Source organism: Arachis ipaensis, chromosome B3 (assembly GCF_059453495.1).
Source record: "Arachis ipaensis isolate K30076 ecotype BB chromosome B3, ASM5945349v1, whole genome shotgun sequence".
NCBI classification, from domain to species: Eukaryota; Viridiplantae; Streptophyta; class Magnoliopsida; order Fabales; family Fabaceae; genus Arachis; species Arachis ipaensis.
In genome coordinates, this window is record NC_142438.1 from 84338628 (window position 1) to 84360405 (window position 21778).

The 21778-nt window shown below is 39.9% G+C and overlaps 1 non-coding gene and 1 pseudogene across 1 annotated transcript; both read left to right on the forward strand.

The window, feature by feature from the left end:
* Positions 1–2168, forward strand: part of LOC148571388 (uncharacterized) — a 28491-nt pseudogene extending 26323 nt beyond the window's left edge.
* A 10985-nt stretch (positions 2169–13153) lies between these two features.
* On the forward strand, positions 13154–13260 carry LOC148571390 (small nucleolar RNA R71). Its single transcript, XR_015907966.1, has one exon. It is a non-coding gene; the product is annotated as a small nucleolar RNA R71 (small nucleolar RNA).
* The last annotated feature ends 8518 nt before the right edge of the window (positions 13261–21778 follow it).

The following is a 21778-nucleotide window of genomic DNA, read 5'->3' on the forward strand; positions in this document are numbered from 1 at the left end:
AACATATTATATATCAAATCGAAGCCCCGAACGTTAGCTTTCCAACGCAACTAAAACCGCGTCATTTGGACCTATGTAGCTAAAGTTATAGCCGTTTGAGTGCAGAGAGGTCAGGCTGGACAGCTTAGCAATTTCTCCAACTTCTTGCATTCCTTCCACTTTTGCATGCTTTCTTCCCATCCTCCAAGTCATTCCTGCCTTATAATATCTGAAAACACTTAACACACATATCAAGGTATCTAATGGTAATAAGAGAGGATTAATAATAAGCAAATATAAGATCAAAGAAGCATGTTTTCAATCAAAGCACATAATTAGGAAGGTAAATGTAAAACCATGCAAATAGTATGAATAAGTGGGTAAAGAGTAGATAAAAACCACTCAATTGAGCACAAGATAAACCATGAAATAGTGGTTTATCAAGGATCATACATTGTTTTATTTTAGGAATTTATGGTATAAAATAAAATGTTTCTTATAATGAAGGTACCAATTGTGATGGATTACTTGCATTTTACATTGATCTCTTAGCAAGGGACATGTTTTGTGTTCACCAAATCTTGGTTTACTATTTAAGGAGCACAATTATTTATTTATGAATAAGGAACATGTTAAATTGTTTAAATGCCTATCACCACACCACCGTGCCACTTTTGAATCATAAGGCTCACTATTTTGTTGATTTAATTGAATAGGAAAAAGAAGATTGAGAAGAGGACAAAAGAGGAGGAAAGGCATGGTTATGACAAGCCAAGGGAGGGTGATCACATGTGCTTAGAGAAGCGTGCCCCTTGGAAAACAAAATCTGCATGTATGCACACTTGGAGACCGAACCTCATGCATCCAATGGGGAAAGAATCCTTGTCAACCTTCAACTATGCATGCAAACCATTCATCTCATGAGTTTCCCATAATGTTTAGCTCAATCCTCACCCTTCATGTTCTTAACCAAATTGCTCCCTTCAAGTGTGTTTTTGTTTAAAACCTTGATGCCTTGTCTATAAATAGTTTGAGACACTTCATGAACTACACATTCATACAAGCTTTCCTCACATCTGTAAGCCTTTGTTTAACCTTTCACTTATCTGAAAACATGTTCAGCACCCCTCTTCCCTAAATAGCACATCATTTTCCCTTCTTTTCACAACAAAACCGAACCTCACCCAAACCAAAGTTCACCCTTACTTCTTCCCTCTTTATAAACTCATGGCCTCATCAAGTTCTAGTAGAAGAAAAGGAAAAGCACTAATGGTGGCCGAACCCCCAACCTATAATACAAAGAAATTTAAATCTTAGTTTCATGAAGCAAGATATCATAGGCTCATGAAATCAAAGCATGGTATTCCTGAGATGGGCTTCAAACTGAGGAAGGGGGAGTATCCAATCATGAGGCAAATTACTAAGGAAAGGAGGTGGGAGCTTCTATGCTATCCTCTCACTGACATTAGTGCAGTTATAATAAGGAATTTTACGCCAATGCTGTGAAAGAGAGCAAGGACAGCACCCCTTATAAAAGTTATGTCAGAGGTGTTGAGGTGGATTTTAGTCCATCATCAATTACAAGGGCCATACAGTTGAGAACCATAACCTATGGAGAGCTTAGCTTTGAGGATAGACTACAGGGAGAGAATGACCCTGATGAGATATTACAGGGGATATGTTTGGAAAGAGATTCAAAGGGAGTCCCAAGCCACTTGAAAAGAATAGATCTCACTCATGAGGCTAAAGGGTGGTATGAGAAAGTAAGGAGATCTATACTCCCTACTGGAAACACCTCAGCAGTCATAGTCAAGCGAGCACTCTTGACATACTGCATCCTACATGGAGGAGAAATCAAACTCTCACAACTTATAGCCGACAGTATTCAGGAGATGGCTGAAAGCACAAACAAATCATGTAGGCTTGGTCATCCAAGCACCATTCTAAGGCTATGCAACAGGGCTGGGGTACTCTTTGAAAACGAGGACACAGATAAAGTAAAAAGAGGAAACGAAATCACAAAGAGAAGCATGGAAGGCATTACTGAAGATGATGATCAAGAAGAAAGACCCCAAAGGAGAAAAAGACCACAAGTGGAGGAAGAGCAAGCTCCTGGTGCTATAGACATTAGCCAATTACAAAGATCTCTTGAGGAAATATCTCAACAAAACATGAGAGCACAAGAGTAGTATTTAAGGCAGCAAGAGCTATATTTGCAACAACAGGAGCAGTACATGAAGAATAGAGAGGGAAGAGAGAACTGGCAGCGCCAAATAGAGGAGCGACAAGAGAGCTAGCAACAAATGATGGCTCAACAACAAGAATTCCAAACAACGATTCTTGAGGGCCAAAGGGAACAATCAGCAGATTTTTGAGAGTCATATGACAGATTGTTCCTGAATCAAGTCAAGTATGGGGAGTACACTCACAATTTATATCAGTGGAAGAACATATATCATACCATTGGAGAGTGTAGGCATCATGATAGAATAGAGTATGATATAGACACCACAAACAAAGTTGGATTACTTGGTCCATAGCATGCCAGCATTAGAACCACAAATCAAGCCATTTGTGCAATGCCCAGAGCTAGCAGACCGTCAGAAAGCCAGAGCCGAGAAGAATATAGCACGCATGGAGCAAGGATTAGAGGAAGCTGGACTTTCGGGTCTAATAGACCCTATCTGGAAGAGAAGGTTCCCTGTTGAAGAGGCTCAGGATTAAACCAAGAAAAGGAAGAAAAAGGGAGAATCAAGCAAGAACAAGGGACATGACAATTAGAAGCTGGTGGAGTTTCTTTCATGTTTTCTTTTCAAAATTTAATAAGGAAGATGCATATCTGAGATATGAGATGCCTCCAAATGCTTTATGTTTTGCAATTTTATATTCTAGGTAGTTTTCTTACAAGTGAATTGCATTATATTTGTCATCCATCATTAGCTTGAATTTTGTTTTGTTCCTTTCTGCAATAAATAAAAGAAAAATGTTTGATTTAGAAAAGGCAAATGTCCAATGTTGTAGAAATTAGAATGAAAGTCAATGGTGATACTTGTTTGATTCAATTGTTAGCTCAATAATAAATGCTGCATAATAAGATGTTCTTTAAAGTGTGAACTAGCTTGCTGCTATAAATGAAAGTCCCTTGATAATGAATCAAAACAAAAAGAAAAAGGAAGAGAAAAGCCAAGAATTGGCAAAGAAACAAACAATAAGGCTAGACACCAATAGCTTGGACCCTATGACATATGCCTGTGGTGTTTTTGGTACTAGGATATGCTTAGACAAGTAGGTTCTGAGGAGTATTTTGAAACTTGGCCACTTAGATCAACTGATTTAGGATTTCCAACCAAAAGTTCACTATCAAGAGCAACCTAGCTACAAAACATTTAGTGATCCAAAGAGATGCTGGGCATCAATGCTCCTAGGAAGAAAATGTGAGCCATGCGTCTGTGGTGAAGAAATGTTGAGCAAAGTTAAGCCAAAGGCTGTTGCAACATTTGCCACCAAGCCTTCAATGAGTAATAAGCTCTCTAAGCAAAATAAGAAAGGAAAAGCTAGAAAGGGATCAAGCAAAAGCAAAGCATTGTAGCAGCAACCTTAGTAAACCTTTGGGGAAACATTTCCTATATAGCAGCAAGTAATAAATGAGCTACCATTGTCTGCATAAAACCCCATGAACCAAGTTCAATTATCTGCTGAATAAGGACATGCATACTTCTCTGTTTCATTTCATTTTCTCTTATGTTTAGTGCTTGATTGGGGACAAGCAAGGTTTAAGTTTGGTGTTGTGATGACAAGTCATCTTATGTTAGCTTTTCAAGCATTTTTCACTTGTTTCATTAGGTTTTATGCACTTTCTTGCATTATAAGTAAGTGGTTTGGAGTGGATTTGCATGGTTTTGTTGAATCAATCAACCATCCTTTATTTGACACGAAATCATGAGGTTTAAGCTAAAATTAATTGGTTTTTGACTGATTTATAAACCTTGTGAATTTGGTGATACTTTGATTGGTTGTTTTAAGTACTTGTAGGTGAAGAAAAGAAAGAAACAAGAAAGTGTGGCCTATGAAGCGTAGCCAAAGGAAACAAAAGCGTGGCACATCAAAGGAGAAAAGCCATAGCGCTCTCTCAAAGAGCTCAACGCTCTCTATGCAAGCGCTACTCAAATCCATGAAAGCAAAAGGCAAGGAAGCTGCGCTCTCTCACTTAACCGAGCACTACTCAAAGCCAAGGAAGCAAGGCAACAAGCATAGCGCTCGGTTAACTCAGTAAACCTTTTCGGGCTCCTTCCCAAAGAAAAACAAAGTGAAAAGCTAAAGAGTGGAAAAGAGAAGCACTACTTGCAAAAGAAATTAGCCAAAATGGTTTGGCAAGGGTTCGAACCAGGGAGCTTCATGAAGAGCAAGGAAGGAGCGCTACACTCCTTCACAAAGAAAATAGGCAACATGGCCTGATGATTGGACTTTTGTGTGGTCTAGAATTCACAAATTGATGCACGGAAACTTGTCTCTCAACAATTTTTCTTCGGCAAGTATACCGAATTGTCGTCAAGTAAAAACTCACAATAGAATGAGGTCGAATCCCACAGGGATTGATTGGTCAAGCAACTTTAATTGGAAGAATGTTCTAGTTGAGCTAAGCAGAATTTGGTTTGAGAGTTGCAGGAAATTAAATGGCGGGAATGTAAATAGCAGAAAATGTAAATGCTGGAAGTAAAGAGCTGAAAATAATTGCGGAAAGTAAATTGCAGAATTGTAAATGGGAATGGGGAAGATACTCATAAAAGTAAATTGCAGAAATTAAAGAGAATGGGTAAGATCAGAATGGGGAATTCATTGGGTTTAGGAGATGTTGCATTCTCCGGATCAAGTTCATTTTCATCTCTTCCTCAATCAATGCATTCATTGATCTCCTTGGCAATCTTAAGTGATCGAATTACAATTCCTTGTAATTCAATCTCTCAAATCTAGATCAATAGCCAATTCCTTGGTCAATTGCTCATGAGAAGAGATGAAGTGTTGGTAGAATTATAGTCACCATATCCTTCCAACCCCAATTTGGTCCAACATGAGAAAGCATTTCTAGCATGATCTCTTCATTCCTCTTCCAAGGTTCAGAAGAGATCCAAGTATGAATAGCTTCTTTTCCAAGATAACTACCCAATTGGATGAAGAATGAAAGCTTTCTAGTAAAATCAAGAGAAAAGATAAAAGAAGAGTAATGAAAACTAATATTGATCCATCAAATTACAACAGAGCTCTCTAACCCAATGAAAGGGGTTTAGTTGTTCATAGCTCTGGAAATGGAAAATAGAGATGGAAAATACATTATGAAAAGTCGACTAGAAGTGCAGAGAAAGTAAAATTATACAGAGAGTAGTTCTCAAATTTTCCACCCCCTCAAAAGCTTTTTTTCTAATTCAAAACTACCCCTATATATACTACTCTTTTGATCTTCTAGTTGGTTCTTCAAGTCTTGGATATGGGCCTTTGGATCTTGAGTTTGAAGCAGTTACCCTCTTCAGTGGGCTTAGCTTTACTTGCAGAGAGAAAGTGTGAAGTAGGCAGAGTGTTTAGCTCAGGACGTTAGTGGCGTTAATGTTAAGTGAGAGTGTGGACTCGAGAACGTTAGTGACAATCACCTTTTTCACTAACGTTCCTAACCAAGGATGATCTACGTTAACTTCAACGTTAGTGGCACCAACGTGATAACTAACGTTGCCTCTTGATCCTTCGCACACGTTATTGGGACTCACCTTTTCCAATAACGTTGAGAGTCCTCCCTTCCCCTACGTTAGAGTCCACGTTAACTTAGTTAACGTGGCTCTTAACGTAAGCTTGCCAATCCTTCGAGAACGTTAGTGACACTTACCTTTGTCACTAACGTTCCAAGATGCCCCTACTCCCCACGTTAGAATCCACGTTAACTGAGTTAACGTGGCTTCTAACGTGGTGATGATAGCCATCTCCAACGTTAGTGACAAAGGTGAGTGTCACTAATGTTGGCTCATCATCCTTCCCTCCACGTTAGCTTCCACGTTAACTAAGTTAACATGAGAGTTAACGTGGCTCATATTGGTTCATTGTGGCTCCTTCCAACGTTAGTGACAAAGGTGAGTGTCACTAACATTGGCGATTGTTTGCTTTCTCTACGTTAGCTTCCACGTTAACTAAGTTAACGTGGGACTTAACGTAGCTCAAAGTAGCTTGGTCCAACGTTAGTGACAATGGTGAGTGTCACTAACGTTGGCCATTCTTTTGCTTCCCAATGTTAGAGTCCACGTTAACTATGTTAACGTGGAAGCTAATGTGGCCAATATGAGCTTGGTCCAACGTTAGTGACAAAGGTGAGTGTCACTAACGTTGGCTCCACTTTCTTTCTTCCACGTTAGAGTTCACGTTAACTTAGTTAACGTGACTCTTAACGTGGGCTATGATGGCTTCGAGGACGTTATTGGCGATTACTTTTCTCATTAACGTTGCAAGCTAGCTCCCATTCCACGTTAGTGGTCACGTTAGTTAGACTAACATGGCTGCTAACGTGGTTCTTTCTTGCTTCCTTTGTCTTGAAATCAAGCAATAAAGTGCATCAAAGTTCTAATCCACATCATGAGACATGCATCATCTAATTTGTTATATAATTCATGCATAATTCTCATGAAATCATGTAAAGTGCACCATGTTTGCTTGAATCAAGATGTAAGTGAAATTCTATCCAAAACTTGCTTATTTCCTAAGAAAATGCATGAAACTATCCTAAAACAGTAAAGAAAAGGTCAGTGAAACTGGCCAAAATACCCCGGCATCACAACACCAAACTTAAAGCTTGCTTGTCCCTAAGCAAGTACTGGAACAAGAGAATGATGAATGAAATGCCTAGAGAAATGGGTCATTATTGTGGAAGTTATGTCTTTGGTTTTATGGTGGTTTCATGCATAGCAACTTAGGTTCATTCCTTCACTGGCTTTCAGACCTTTATCATGTCCCTGAATACTCACTTGACTGCACCTTATGAAACTTTTATTCATTGATCCTTTTTGTCATTTCAGGGCTTATTTGTGTTCTTTAGACTTGGTGCTCTGTGAGGGGGCGACTCTTTAAGATAAGCTTTCAGCCAGCACTCCCGAACCAGTTGGTTCAAGGTGCTAGGTGTTAAGACACCTCTACGGACTTGCTTCCTCAAGTCTCTTTCCCCCATACATACACACAACAGGCACATGGTTTGTTATTTTCTTTTCTTAAGACCTTGGTGTCCAGCACCTCTTTGGGTTACTAAGTGTTCTGTAGCAAGGGTTACTCTTGATAGTGGACTTTCAGCTGATAATCCTGGGTTAGTTAACCCAAGTTACCAAGTGATAAGGCACCCCTAAGAGCTTATTCATCCAAGTAAATCCCTTACACAAGAGCACCACAGACATATCCCTCAAGATTCAAACCCTTGGTGCCTAACCTTATTTCTTACTCTTTTTCTTTTATTCTTTAACTTTTATTTTTCTTTCTCTTTTTCTTATTGGGATTTTGTTATTCAGCTAGTCTCATGGGGCGTGTTTCAAGCATATGATTCAGGAGAGATAGTTGCCATCCCACCTTATTGGTGAACCAACTTAGCTAGTCTATTACCACACCACAAAATTTAGGAACTTACTCCACAATATGGATTCCACTCTGGTCTTTGATAACACACATTCTCTTTTTATTTGATTAAAATGGGGACAAGGATACAAATAAGCAAGGTACGAATGCAGTGAGTATCGTGGACAACACACATATGACAAAAGCAATAAAAACAAACATTAAATTCTAATGGTTTAAACTAATGAGTAACTATTAATCAAGGGCACCTTGGTACTTCCAATGTTTTTTTAGCATTTCAAGTATATGGAATTAAGTAACAATACGACCTTCGGGTGATGGTTTCTACCTATCCCCCTGTTGTCATCATCCATAGTTTTTGCTCATTCACTTCCTTGGATGATGATGCACCATTTCCTTAGAAGGCTCCTGCAAAGTTATAGGAAGTTGCTTGTTCCCAAAGTACTTGAGAAATAGTTAGCTTGCATGTATGCTTGTGAATTTCTGAACTTAATTTGGTGTGTAAACACCAAACTTAGTTCCTTTCCTAGTACAACAGATTGCATACTTGCAGAGAGCCTCATCGTTGTTATTAACTAAGCAACTATTAACTAAAGACTAAACTACTGCTAAGTGGTTCCCCTGATTAGTTAGCGCTAGCATTTTGCCATTGGAGTGTAGTGTGATTCTAACTAATATCTTCAGTGGAACACTAAACTTAGAATTAGACTTTCACTCTTGGATCGTTTTGGTGTGAAACACTAAACTTAGCTCCTTGTAATACAGGGGAAACAACTTGTGGTCTTTATTCAAATGACGATGAAAAAGAAACTACCTTAGGTTGGGTTACCTCCCAACAAAGCGCTCTTTTAGCGTCGCTAGCTCGACGATCCCTCAATTAATTGAGATGATACTTCACTTTGGGGTTTTCCCCCATGTTTCCCATATAGTGTTTGAGCCTTTGTCCATTCACAGTGAAAGTCCTCTCAGAACTTTCATCCATGATTTCTATGTGTCTATATGGGGAGACTTTTGTGACAAGAAAGGGTCCTGACCACCTTGATTTGAGTTTTCCTGGGAACAGTCTCAATTTTGAGTTGTAGAGGAGTACTTACTGCCTTTTGCAAAACTCCTGGGTGCCAGATGGAGGTCATGCCTTCTTTTCACCTTTTCTTTATAAATCTTGGCATTTTCATAGGCTTCAGATCTAAATTCCTCCATCTCTTGCAGCTGCAGAATCCTCTTTGCACCAGCAGCAATGCTGTCAAAATTTAGTATCTTGAGAGCCCAGAGAGCTTTGTGTTCCAGCTCCAGTGGTAGGTGACAAGATTTCCCATACACCAGCTGATATGGGGACATCACGAGTGGTGTTTTGAATGCTGTTCTGTATGCCCAAAGAGCGTCATCCAGCTTCTTCAACCAATCTTTTCTTGATGTTCCCACAGTCTTTTCCAAAATCCTTTTTAGCTCTCTGTTAGATATCTCAGTTTGCCCACTTGTTTGGGGATGGTAAGGCGTTACAACCTTGTGTTTCACCCCATATCGTAGGAGAAGAGCTTCTAGTGGTCTGTTACAAAAGTGGCTCCCTCCATCATTGATGAGTGCTCGTGGGACTCCAAACCGGCTAAAGATATTCTTCCTGAGGAAGTTCATGACCACCTTGTTATCATTTGTTGGGGTTGCGATAGCCTCCACCCACTTGGAAACGTAGTCCACTGCCACCAAAATGTACTTGTTTGAATATGAGGTTGGGAATGGTCCCATGAAATCGATTCCCCATACATCAAACAGTTCCAGTTCTAAGATGAAATTCTGTGGCATCTCATTTCTTCTGGGCAAGTTTCCAGCTCTTTGGCATTCATTGCAGTTCTTTACTAGTTCTTTGGCATCCTTGAAAAGGGTGGGCCAAAAGAATCCGCTTTGTAACACCTTGGCTGCAGTTCTGTCCCCTCCAAAATAGCCTCCATAGCATGAGCCGTGGCAGTTCCACATGACCTCTCATCCTTCTTCTTCTGAAATACATCTTCTCAGGATTCCATCTGAACACTTCTTGAAGAGATATGGCTCATCCCAGACGAAATATTTTGCATCATTTATGAGCTTTCTTTTTTGATGTTTGTTGATCTCTGAAGGTAAAGCCCCAGTTGCCTTGAAGTTGGTAATGTCTGCAAACCATGGTGCTTTATTAACTGTCATCAACTGCTCATCAGGAAAGAGCTCATTTACACTTGTATCATGTGCTCCACCTTTATCATGAGGGATTTTGGATAGGTGATCTGCTACCTTGTTCTCCACTCCTTTCTTGTCTCTAATTTCAATGTTGAATTCCTGCAATAATAAGATCCATCTTATTATTCTTGGTTTTGATTCTTGCTTGGCAAACAAATATTTAAGTGCTGTGTGATCTGTGAAAACAATCACTTTAGCACCAATGAGGTATGATCTAAACTTGTCAAATGCAAACACTATTGCTAGCAACTCCTTTTCAGTAGTGGTATAATTTCTTTGAGTGTCATTGAGGACTTTGCTAGCATAGTAGATCACATGGACTAAGTTATCTTTCCTCTGCCCTAACACGGCCCCAACTGTAAAATCAGATGCATCACACATCAATTCAAAAGGTAGGTTCCAATCAGGTGGGAAAATGATAGGGGCAGAGGACAGCCTCTGTTTCAAGTTTTCGAATGCTAGCATGCATTTTTCATCGAAGACAAACGGTGTATCAGATACAAGGAGATTGCTTAAGGGCTTGGCTATCTTTGAAAAATCTTTAATAAACCTCCTGTAAAAGCCAGCATGCCCTAAAAAACTCTTAATTGCCTTGACATCACTGGGTGGGGGAAGTTTTTCAATAAGTTCCACCTTAGCTCTGTCAACCTCAATGCCTTGGTTAGAAACCTTATGGCCAAGGACTATTCCTTCAGTTACCATAAAGTGACATTTCTCCCAGTTCAGGACCAGATTGGTCTTTTGGCACCTTTTCAATACCAAGGCTAGGTGATTTAAGCAACTAGGAAAGGAATCTCCGAATACCAAAAAATCATCCATAAACACTTCAATGAATTTCTCTATCATATCCGAGAAGATAGATAGCATGCAGCGTTGGAAAGTTGCAGGCGCATTACATAGCCCAATTGGCATGCGCCTGTAAGCAAACACTCCATATGGGCAAGTAAATGAGGTTTTCTCTTGGTCTCTGGGATCAACCACTATTTGGTTATATCCTGAATAACCGTCGAGAAAATAATAGTATGAGTATCCTGCGAGTCTTTCCAACATCTGATCTATGAATGGAAGGGGGAAATGGTCTTTTCGTGTAGCTTCATTTACTTTTCTGTAGTCTATGCACATCCGCCATCCTGTGACGGTCCTGGTGGGGATTAGTTCGTTCCTCTCATTGGAAACTACAGTGATTCCTCTCTTTTCGGAACAACATGCACTGGGCTGACCCAGGGGCTGTCTGAGATCGGGTAGATTACCCCTCTCTGCCACAACTTCATAACTTCCTTCTGTACCACTTCCTTCATGATTGGGTTCAGCCTCCTTTGGGATTGAATGGATGGTTTGGAATCATCTTCCAACAGTATTTTATATGATTATGGCCGAACTGATCCCTTTCAGGTCAGCGAGGGTCCATCCAATGGCATCTTTATGCTTTCGCAACACTTGGAGCAGTTCATTCTCTTGATCTTGGCTGAGGGATGAGTTTATGATCACTGGGTAGCTTTTATTCTCGCCTAAGTATGCATATTTGAGAGTGGGTGGCAGTGCCTTGAGTTCTAGTTTTGGTGCTTTTAACTTTTCATTCTCTTCCTTTGGTGCACCTTGCATATGAATTTCTGCTATTGCAGCCTCTTCACTAGACGTTGATTCCTCCTCTGTCACCCTTTCAGGTTCTTCTTCTTCAAAGCTTTCCTGCTCTGCATCTTCCAGTGAGTCTAACCTCATACATTCTCCCAATTATTCTGGTGGGTAACTCATGGCTTTGAACACATTGAATGTCATCTTTTCATCGTGTAATCTCAGGGTGAGGTCACCTTTTTGGACATCAATGACAGCTCCAGCAGTAGCTAAGAACGGTCTTCCAAGGATGATGGAGGCCTTGGCTTCCTCCTGCATGTCCAACACCACAAAGTCTGCTGGGAAGATGAAATTCCCCTCTTTCACCAGCAAATCTTCTACTACACCATGAGGGAATTTGAACGATCGGTCTGCCAGTTGTAGGGCCATTTTTGTTGGCTTAGCCTCCTCGATCTTCATTTTTCTCATCATAGCTACTGACATCAGATTTATGCTGGCTCCTAGGTCACATAGAGCTTTCTCCACTGTGATCTCCCCTATAATACAAGGGATCTGGAAGCTCCCTGGATCTTTCAATTTCTGGGGTAGTTTATGCTGAATGATAGCACTACATTCTTCGGTTAGTATCACAGTTTCGTTGCTCTTCCAACTTCTCTTCTTAGTCATCAGTTCCTTCAAGAACTTGGCATAGAGCGGCATTTGCTCTATTGCTTCAGCAAAGGGTATGTTAATCTGTAATTTCTTGAAGATTTCTAAAAATCTAGAGAACTGGCTGTCATCCCCCTTCTTCTTCAGTTGTTGAGGATATGGGACTTTGGGAACATATGGCTTCAGCTCTCCTTCCTTTTGATGTGAGTTAGAGGTGGGGACTTGAACTTCATTTTGTTCCTCCTTCTTTCCAACTGAATCTTTCTCTTGTGGTTTCTTGGGAGTCTCCTTCAATTCCTTTCCACTTCTGAGGGTGATATCCTGACACTCCTCCCTTTGGTTTGAGTCAGTATCGCTGCGAGGGTTGTGGCTGGGAATTTGCTTGAATAGGTAGCCAATTTGTGTCTCGAGTTTCTTGATGGCAGCATCTTGATTCTACATATTAGACCGCACTTCTTCTCGGAATGCCTTACTGTCTTGAATCTCTTTGCATATGCCCTCAAGTAGAGTCTCAATTCTGGAGAGTCTGTCATCAGATGTTGGTGGGTTGGGATTGGAGTGATGAGAAGGGTTGTTTTGGTTTTGGTATTGATGTTGAGAGGTGTTGTTAGGGTGGTGTTGATATGATCTCTGTGTGGCATTTTGGTGAGCTTCATGGTTGTTGGGGTTGTGACGTCTCTGATCTTGGCTTTGATCTTGTTGATTTCCCCACCCAAAGTTTAGGTGATTCCTCCAACCAGGATTGTAGGTCTTGGAATATGGATCATGGGTCTGCCTGGGTGAGTTTTCAATGTAGTTGGCTTGTTCTTGCTCATCCTCTGCCTCTGCACTCACTCCTTCTTGGGTTGCTGATGAGGTGGTGATTGCTGCTACTTGGTTTCTCTCCATCTTCTTGGTTAGGTCAGCTAATTGCTTGGTAATGAGCTTGTTTTGGGCCAGCAGTGCATCTACATTGTTTAGCTCCATCACTCCTCTAGTGTTGCCTCTTTCGGAAGCATAGAAGTAGTCATTCTCAGCTACAGTCTCAATGACATCTATGGCTTATTCAATGGTCTTCTTCTTGTTCAGAGATCCCCCGGATGAATGGTCTACTGCCTTCTTTGATTTATAAGAAAGGCCTTCATAGAATATGTGTAGCTTCACCCATTCATTGAACATATCTAGTGGACACCTTCTTGTCAAGTCCTTAAACCTCTCCCATGCTTCATATAGAGTCTCACCATCTTGCTGCCTGAAGGTTTGCACCTCAGATCTCAGCCTATTGATCCGTTGAGGAGGATAGAATCTTGCCAAGAACTTGTTCACCACCTCTTCCCAGGTTGCTAAACTCTCCTTTGGAAAGGACTCTAGCCATTTAGATGCATTGTCCTTGAGTGAGAAGGGAAATAGGAGTAGTCTATAGGTGTCCGGATGAACACCATTAGACTTCACAGTATCACATATACTTAGGAAGGTGGTTAGATGTTGATTGGGGTCTTCTTGGACGCCTCCTCCGAATGAACAATTGTTCTGAACAAGGGTGATGAGCTGTGGCTTTAACTCTTGTATTAATAAATTCTAAAATAATCTAATAGTAAAATTGAGTAAATTAAAAGACATGGAAGAGTAGAGCCAAGTAAAGAAAACGAACTAGAATGACGAAGTCTTGGTGAGGTAATAACTCTTCTCAATATCCCAAAAAGCAATAGAAATAAAAATTCCTAAGAACTATGAATGTGTAGAGAGAAAACCTAGAGGAGGAGTAAAACTAGATCTAAAAACTAAAATTGTGTAGAATGAATATTGTTGTTGGTTTTTTCATGTCCTCTGGGTCTAGTCTGCTTTTCTGGGCCGAAAACTCGGTCAAAACAGGGCCCAAAATCACCCCCTTCGAATTCTGCAGATTATGCAGATCGCGCACATCACGCGATCGCGTCATTCATGCGGCCGCATCATTCGGCGTTTTACCCTGCCACGCGAGCGCGTCGTCCACGCCTCCGCGTCACTTGTGCTATTCCAATCCGCACGGTCGCATGAGCCATGCGGCCGCGTCACTGCGATTTCCTCTCTTTCGCGCGGTCGCGTGAGCTATGCGGCCGCGTCACTTCTCGCTGGTCATCTCCTCAATTTTTTGTGTTCCTTCATTTTTGCAAGCTTCCTTTCCAATCTCCAATTCATTCATGCCCTATAAAGCCTGAAACACTTAACACACAGATCACGGTATCGAATGGAATAAAGGAGAATTAAAATATGTAATTAAAAGTCTCTAGGAAGCAAGTTTTCAATCATTTAATAATTTTAGGAAGGAAATATAAATTGCATGCTAATCATATGAATAAGTGGGTAAGGATCATAATAAAACCACACAATTAAACACATTATAAACCATAAAATAGTGGTTTATCAACCTCCCCACACTTAAACATTAGCATGTCCTCATGCTTAGTTGAAGGAGATAAAATAAATGAGTAGGAACATGTAAAACTCATGCAATGCAATGCAACCTATATATGTGAATGCAACTATATGATTCTTGTCCACTTAATCAATAGTAAATAAGCTCTTCAAAACAATTACAAATCAAATTCCACTAATTCAATTCTTATACAGTAACAACAGATAAAAATGCAAGAAGGTAGCTCATGAAAGCAGGGAACACAGAATTTTAAGCATTGAACCCACATTGATGATGTACGTACGCTCTAATATCTCTAGTGTATAGGGCAATCACTCTATCCTTCTCTAATCATGCTCTCTATTTTTTGTTCTTCTCCTAACCAATCAACAACATTTAATATACCAATGCAAACATCATGAGGTCTTTTCAAGGTTGTAATGGGGCCAAGGTAATGGTAAGGATACATATGTGGCTAAGTAAGCTTATAAACTGAATCTTTAATTAACCCAAGCTTTAACATAACCTATATATATTCTTTATAACTATAGAATTCATGCCTAGCTACCCAGAATTTCCGTTTCACATTCCATACTCGTGTATCAACTTTTTATTTTAATTTTATCATACATGCATTGATCTTTGAATTCTTAACTTAGCATTGGGGTAATTTTGTCCCCTTATTTATTTATTGAATATTTTTGGTTTTTTTTTCATAAACATAAAAATAAACATAGCTTATCAATGCACATAGATTTTTTTAATTCTTATAGTTTCACATGAGTAGGTATCCAAATTCCCATTATATTAACATGACACATTCCCTTATTATCTTTTGTTCCCACAATTTCCCATACTTAATTAGCACACACAATTCTATCTTAAGCTAACCAAAAATTTAATTTGGGATATACAATTGTTTTTTCCGCTAAAGGCTAGTAATCTTTTGTCCCAACCTCCCCGCACTTAAGGCTTTGCACGGTCCTCGGTGCTATCTATCAGGAACAAAGGTGGGCTGGTAGCAGTATCTCTACAGTCGGGACCATCATGGCTTCCTGTGCTGGTAAAGAAAGTGGAGTCCAAGGTGTCTGAGTCCTTGAATTTTCCCATAATCAGCTCCTTGAGTTATGTGAATCGGCGCTTGTTACAGCGCTCTCTCATCTTAGCTTTGTGTTCCTGCCGATCCAACCTTTCGAGTATCTGATGGAGCATTTGGTCTGTTGTAGGTGCTTGTGGTGTTGAAGAAGGAATATCTTCAACCGGTTCAGTAGGATGGCTTGTGGTGGCTGGTGGAGATCTGATGTATTTCCCGTTAGGGACATACTGATCATCCCGTGGGAGCATGGCTTTGGTGTCCCCAGCTCTGTAGGAAATTCCGGCTGCTGAGACAAGATCTAAGACCAAGGCGGGAAAAGGTAAGTTGCCCGCAATTTGCACGTGTCTCATGGAATTCCGGATGTGTCTTGGTAGGTTCAGAGGTTGGTCTGTAAGGATGCACCATAGTAGAACGGCCATGTCCGCAGTGAAGGAGGACTCGTGAGTGCTCGGAAAGATGTAATGGGACATGATCTGTGCCCATACGTGAGCCTCCAAGGTAAGTGCTGAAGCCGATATTCCCTTAGGGCGGGTACGATGGTATCCGTAGATCCAACGGCTGCCAGGTAGTGCGATAACTCTGAGAACGGCGTCCCAGTCAAATTGGTAAATCTGGCGCTTGAGTGCGACTTCTTGAAAGGCGTCCAATCCTTCTGGAATAGGGGGAAGACCTAGAGCTTTTTGAATGGCCTCTTCTGTAATGGGACTTGCTTCTGACGGACAAAGACAGACTGCAAGGTTGGCAGGTGGAAGTTGGAGTAGAACTCGACTACCCAAGAAAGATTGACCTGCCTCGGCTGTCTCTGTAGGAAACCCCATTGTCTTTGTGCAATTTGCGGCTCAACAAAGTGATGCCAAGGCATCTTAGGCTAGTTTCACTAGTATTTTTCTGTTAGTTTTAGTGGTTTTATGCATTTTCTTAAGCTTAAAGTAACCAAGAATGGTTAAAAGAATAACAAAGCAATGAACCATCCAAACAATATGATTTTGATGCAAATTCCATGAGTTTTAGTTATATTACTTGAATGCTATGAATGGAAGATTTCTCATGAAATTTTGCAAGACTTTGATGCAATTGTTTGGATGATTTCAGGGAAGAAGAGGCTAGGCAAGGAAGCAACAAAATCAATAAAGGAAGCTTGAATATCACATGTGGAGTTTAAGTTCCAGTTTAAGCCTAAACTGGAGCTTAAACGCCAGAATCATGAAGGCTAAGAAATGCTGAAACTGAAGTTTAACCTCCAGTTTAACCTTAAACTGGAGGTTAAACGCCAGAATGGAAGTCTCACCAAAGAAGCATTTCCACGTTTAACCTCCAGTTTGACCTTAAACTGGAGGTTAAACGCCAGAAGTGAGAAGAGCACCAAGGGGGGCAGTTCCACGTTTAACCTCCAGTTTAACCTTAAACTGGAGGTTAAACGCCAGAAAGGGGAAAAGCACCAGGGAGCCATTTCCACGTTTAAGCTCCAGTTTAACCTTAAACTGGAGCTTAAACGTGTTCGACCAAGTTTCTCCTCCAGGGTTGCTTTCTCCATTTCCACGTTTAAGCTCCAGTTTAACCTTAAACTGGAGCTTAAACGTGTTCGACACCTCCAGGGCTACCTTTCTAAGCTTCCACGTTTAAGCTCCAGTTTAACCTTAAACTGGAGCTTAAACGTGTTCGACACCTCCAGGGCTACCTTTCTCCTCTTCCACGTTTAAGCTCCAGTTTAACCTTAAACTGGAGCTTAAACGTGTTCGACCTCCAGGATGGCTTTCTCCTCTTCCACGTTTAAGCTCCAGTTTAACCTTAAACTGGAGCTTAAACGTGTTCGACCTCCAGGGCTGCCCTTCCTATCTCCACGTTTAAGCTTCAGTTTAACCTTAAACTGAAGCTTAAACGTGTTCGACTACATGACTCTCCAGGGCTGCCTTCTTCCATTTCCACGTTTAAGCTTCAGTTTAACCTTAAACTGAAGCTTAACATGCTTCTACAAAAGGCTTCACTGGAAGTGTCTGGCGTTTAAGCTGCAGTTTAAGCTTAAACTACAACTTAAACGCCACTCTTGGAAAAGGTTTCTGGGCCAACAATATTGCGGTTTAAGTTAGTATTTGAGCACAAATATTAACTTAAACTTACTCTGGTATGAAACCCAATTGAATATCATGGTTTATGGGATTGGGCCTGAAGGATTGATGAGTCTGAAATTTCAATTTATTGAGTCATGTGTCATTATTTGATTATCACTAAGTTGGCTCAATGAATGTTACAGATTTTGGATCAACAGCCTCATCAAGATTATGGATCATAAACCCAAGGCAAAAGGAAAGCAGGGAGAGGCCTCAAAGCCCAAGAAACATAACAGAAGCTCAATATAGAAAGTGTATAAATAGGATAGAATTTAAGTTAGGAAGGACTTTTACTTTCATTTTGAGCTAGTTTTCATATCTTTGTAATTGAATTCAGAGCTATGACTCACTAAACCCCCTTTCATTAGGTTAGGGAGCTCTATTGTAATTCAATGAATCAATAATAGTTTATCTTCTTCTTCAATCTTTTCTCTTGAATTTTGTTAGAAAGCTTCTCGATCTAATTCCATTGGGTAGTTGTCTTGGGAAAGAAACTACCCATAATTGGAATCCTTCGGAACCTTGGGAAAGGAATGGAGGATTCATGCTAGAGAAGCTTTCTCACAGTGAATTGGATTGGGGTTTGGATGGATATTGTGACATGTAATCCTACCAAATTGTGGTTCATGAAACTGTGTGGTATAATCAGTGATCGAGCATCATCTCTTCTTATGAACATTTAAACCAAGGGATTGGGAATTTGTTCGTTTTTAGAGAGAATTGGTGAGCCAAGGGATTGGGATCCAATCATATAAGATTGCCAAGCAAAATTCAATGAACGCATTGCTTGAGGAAGAGATAAACATGTTTTGATTCGGAGATCTCAATATCTCCTATAACCCAATGAATTCCCCATTTCTGATTTCCACTTTCTCTTTACATTCTGCAATTACATTCATGCAATCACCCCCATTCCCTTTTAATTTCAGCAATCTAGCTTCTGCTCTTTAATTCATGCAATTTAAGATTCCGCCATTTAAATTTCTTGTCATTTACGTTTCCCGCCAATTTTACATTCCGCAATTCTCATCTAAATCTTGATTCCGCTCAACTAGAACAAACTTCTAATCCGAATTGCTCACTCAACCAATCCTTGTGGGATTCGACCTCACTCTATTGTGAGTTTTTACTTGACGATAACCGGTGCACTTGCCGGAAGGAATTTTGCCGATCGTGCAATTTCCTAAATCGTAGCATAACAAGTTTATGTGCATCACAAAGGTAGCAATATGGTTTGGGAGGAGAAGAAGGTATTCGTTGTTGTAACTCCTTTCTGCCAGGATGGGGAACATCTGCTCACAGTAGCGATTGGGAAATCGCGCAGTGTCCTTTGCTGGGAAGGCCCTTTCTTTATCATCAACCTTTATTATCCTCTTAGTTCTTTTTGTTGAGGGTTTAACCGCAGTTAAAGAGGGCTCTGCCACTAATGCTCTCTTTGTTCTTCTTCTTGCTGGTGGTTTGGGAGTAGATTTCTCTTTTCCTTTCTTGGTGGCCATCCTGAAAAGGGAAAAAAGAAAGTAACGTAAATTCAAAGAGATAGAGCAAGGAAAGAGGGTTGTATAAGTGATAAACAATGCACGGTAAAGAGGATGTTGTTAACACATGGTCATGACTACATGTGAAAAGTTCATCAATGGAAATATAGCAAGTGCATTGAAGGATCATTAAATGCAAGGGGTTTATTGGCATGCAGGCAAAGGCATGAGTAGTATAGATCAAGCATTTAATTAGTTGAATGTGTTATCACTCGTAACAAACTAGCCATCACGTTTGTATTGACAATTAAATTCAATTAATACATTAGTAAGGGAATTTGTGAAAAGCAAGCATTGAATAGTAGAATAGAATAATGTAGAAAAATGCATGATGCCATATGGGCTTTTTCACAAACACATAGCATGCATGGTAAATAAGGTATAGAAAGTATTAAAGTGAACATGCAAGCAACCCTTTAAAAAAAAGTAATATATAATTGCCAAACAATTTTACAACAATCCACAAGCATATAATGAGAAATAATGACTCAAATAAATTTCCAACACCAAGTAAAAAGGAAAAAGAAAGAAAAAGAAAATATGGATAATGAAAGTAAAAAGAAAAGAAAAGAAGATAACATATAAAAATAAGGAGAATAATAGAAAAGTAGGGGGGAAGTGATAAACCCATATTTCATGAGTTCTTTTGTGCTTAATTAAAGTGATTTATTCAACTCTTCACCTACTTATTCACTTTAATTGCATGGTTTTACTTTTCCTTCCTTATTATGTCATATAATGAAAAACATGTTTTCTAATCTTTAAAAATTAATTATTTTAATTACCTTTATTTCCATTCGATGCCGTGATTAGTGTGTTGAGTAGTTTCAGATTTTCTAAGGCAGAATGGCTTAAAGGATGAAAAAGGAAACAAACTAAAATGGAAGGAGAAAGCAAAACGGAGCTTTAAAGGAACTGGTATCCACGCGATCGCATGGATGACGCGATCGCGTGCCAAGCATGAATCAGCAGCGACGCGGCCGCATGACTGACGCGACCGCGCGCCTTAAGTAGAACGCACATGACGCGGTCGCATGACTGACGCGACCGCGTGGCAAGGAAAAGCTCCAATTGACGCGACCGCGTGACCCATGTGGACGCGTACCAGAAATTGCAGAAAACGCTCATAACGAGTTCTGAGGCCCTTTTTGGCCCAAATCCAAGTCCAGAAGGCATAGACCAGAGGTTATGAAGTGAGGGAATGCATCCATTCAGAGGGGGCTCGCATATTTTCACCTTTCAATGAATTAGATTTAGTTGAGAGGGAGATCTCCTCCCTCTCGCTTTTAGGATTTAGGAATACTTCTTGTTTTAAGAGTAACTCTGGATCCAGGTTTAATGTTCTTTTAGTTTTTACTTCTCTTTATTTATTCCAACATTTGAATTGATTATTATTATTTGATCTAAGAATTAATCGATGTTACAGATTTCTAATCGAATTAATGATATTTGAGGTATTTTCAGTTCATGATTGTTCTCTTTGACTTAAGTTATCATTGCTTTCCATCTAAGGATATTTTTATTTTTATTCCAGCAATTTTACTTTTTCTTTCCTTTTTGTTCTGGTTAAGACTTTAGTAACTCAATAGTTATTAAACCCAACATAATTGATAATCGTTATCTTGCTAATTGAGCTGAACTTAAATATTCCCAACCTTCTCTTAGGAAATAATTAGGATTCAAAGGTCAACTTAATTAGTCCCTTGACTTTCCCTTGCTCTGGTAAAGGTTGACCAAGTGGAGTTTAGATTCAACTTTCATTATTGTTGAGAGAGATAACTATGTTGGACCTCTAATTTCTCTACCTTGCTAAAAGTTTCTTTACAGTTATTATTTATCTTTAATTGCCATTTAATTCACTCGTCATTTAAATTGCTTGCTTCTCACCTTCTAAACCCCGATTACAACCCTTATAACCAATAATAAGAACATACTTCCTCGCAGTTCCTTGAGAAGACGACCCGAGGTTCGAATACTCGGTTAACAATTTTTAAAGGGGTTTGTTACTTGTGACACCCAACACGTTTGTACGAAGGGATTTTTGCCGGTTTAGAAACTATATCTACAACGTAACCGTTTCTATGAATTTCTTTACTGGTAGAAAAGCCGACGTCAAAATGGCGCCGTTGCCGGGGAACTGCTAACGTGTGCCTTATTATTGGTTATTGTAAATATTTTTCTTTTGCTTGTTTAATTATTGTTGTTTTCCCTTTTTATCTTTATTTGCTACTATGAACTCTCACCCCTCTCGCTTTGAGTTTGGTTCTAATATTGTTAAAGGAAATAGAAGTAACAGTAGGAATGTGCATCAAGGTCAGACCAATCAAGGATGGATGGAACCAAGAGGATCTAATCAACCCTTTTGGCAGCAACACCCTTCGAGATATCCTGGGCAGAGACCATTCTACCGTGCATACCCAACTGAAAGACATGGTGGACAACCTTGTAACTACCAACAAGCCCCACCCCGTGCATATGAACCATCCTTTCAACATAACCTCGAACCACCACACTCACAAGCTTCTCTTCACCATTCGCCATCATATGATCCTTCCCTACCCAATACCAATCCAATCGTTCCCGACCGTCACCACTTTCCTTTGTATCATGTCCAAGTCTGGAAAACCGCAAAGCAAAGGATCGCCTAAAAGAAACAATGATTAAA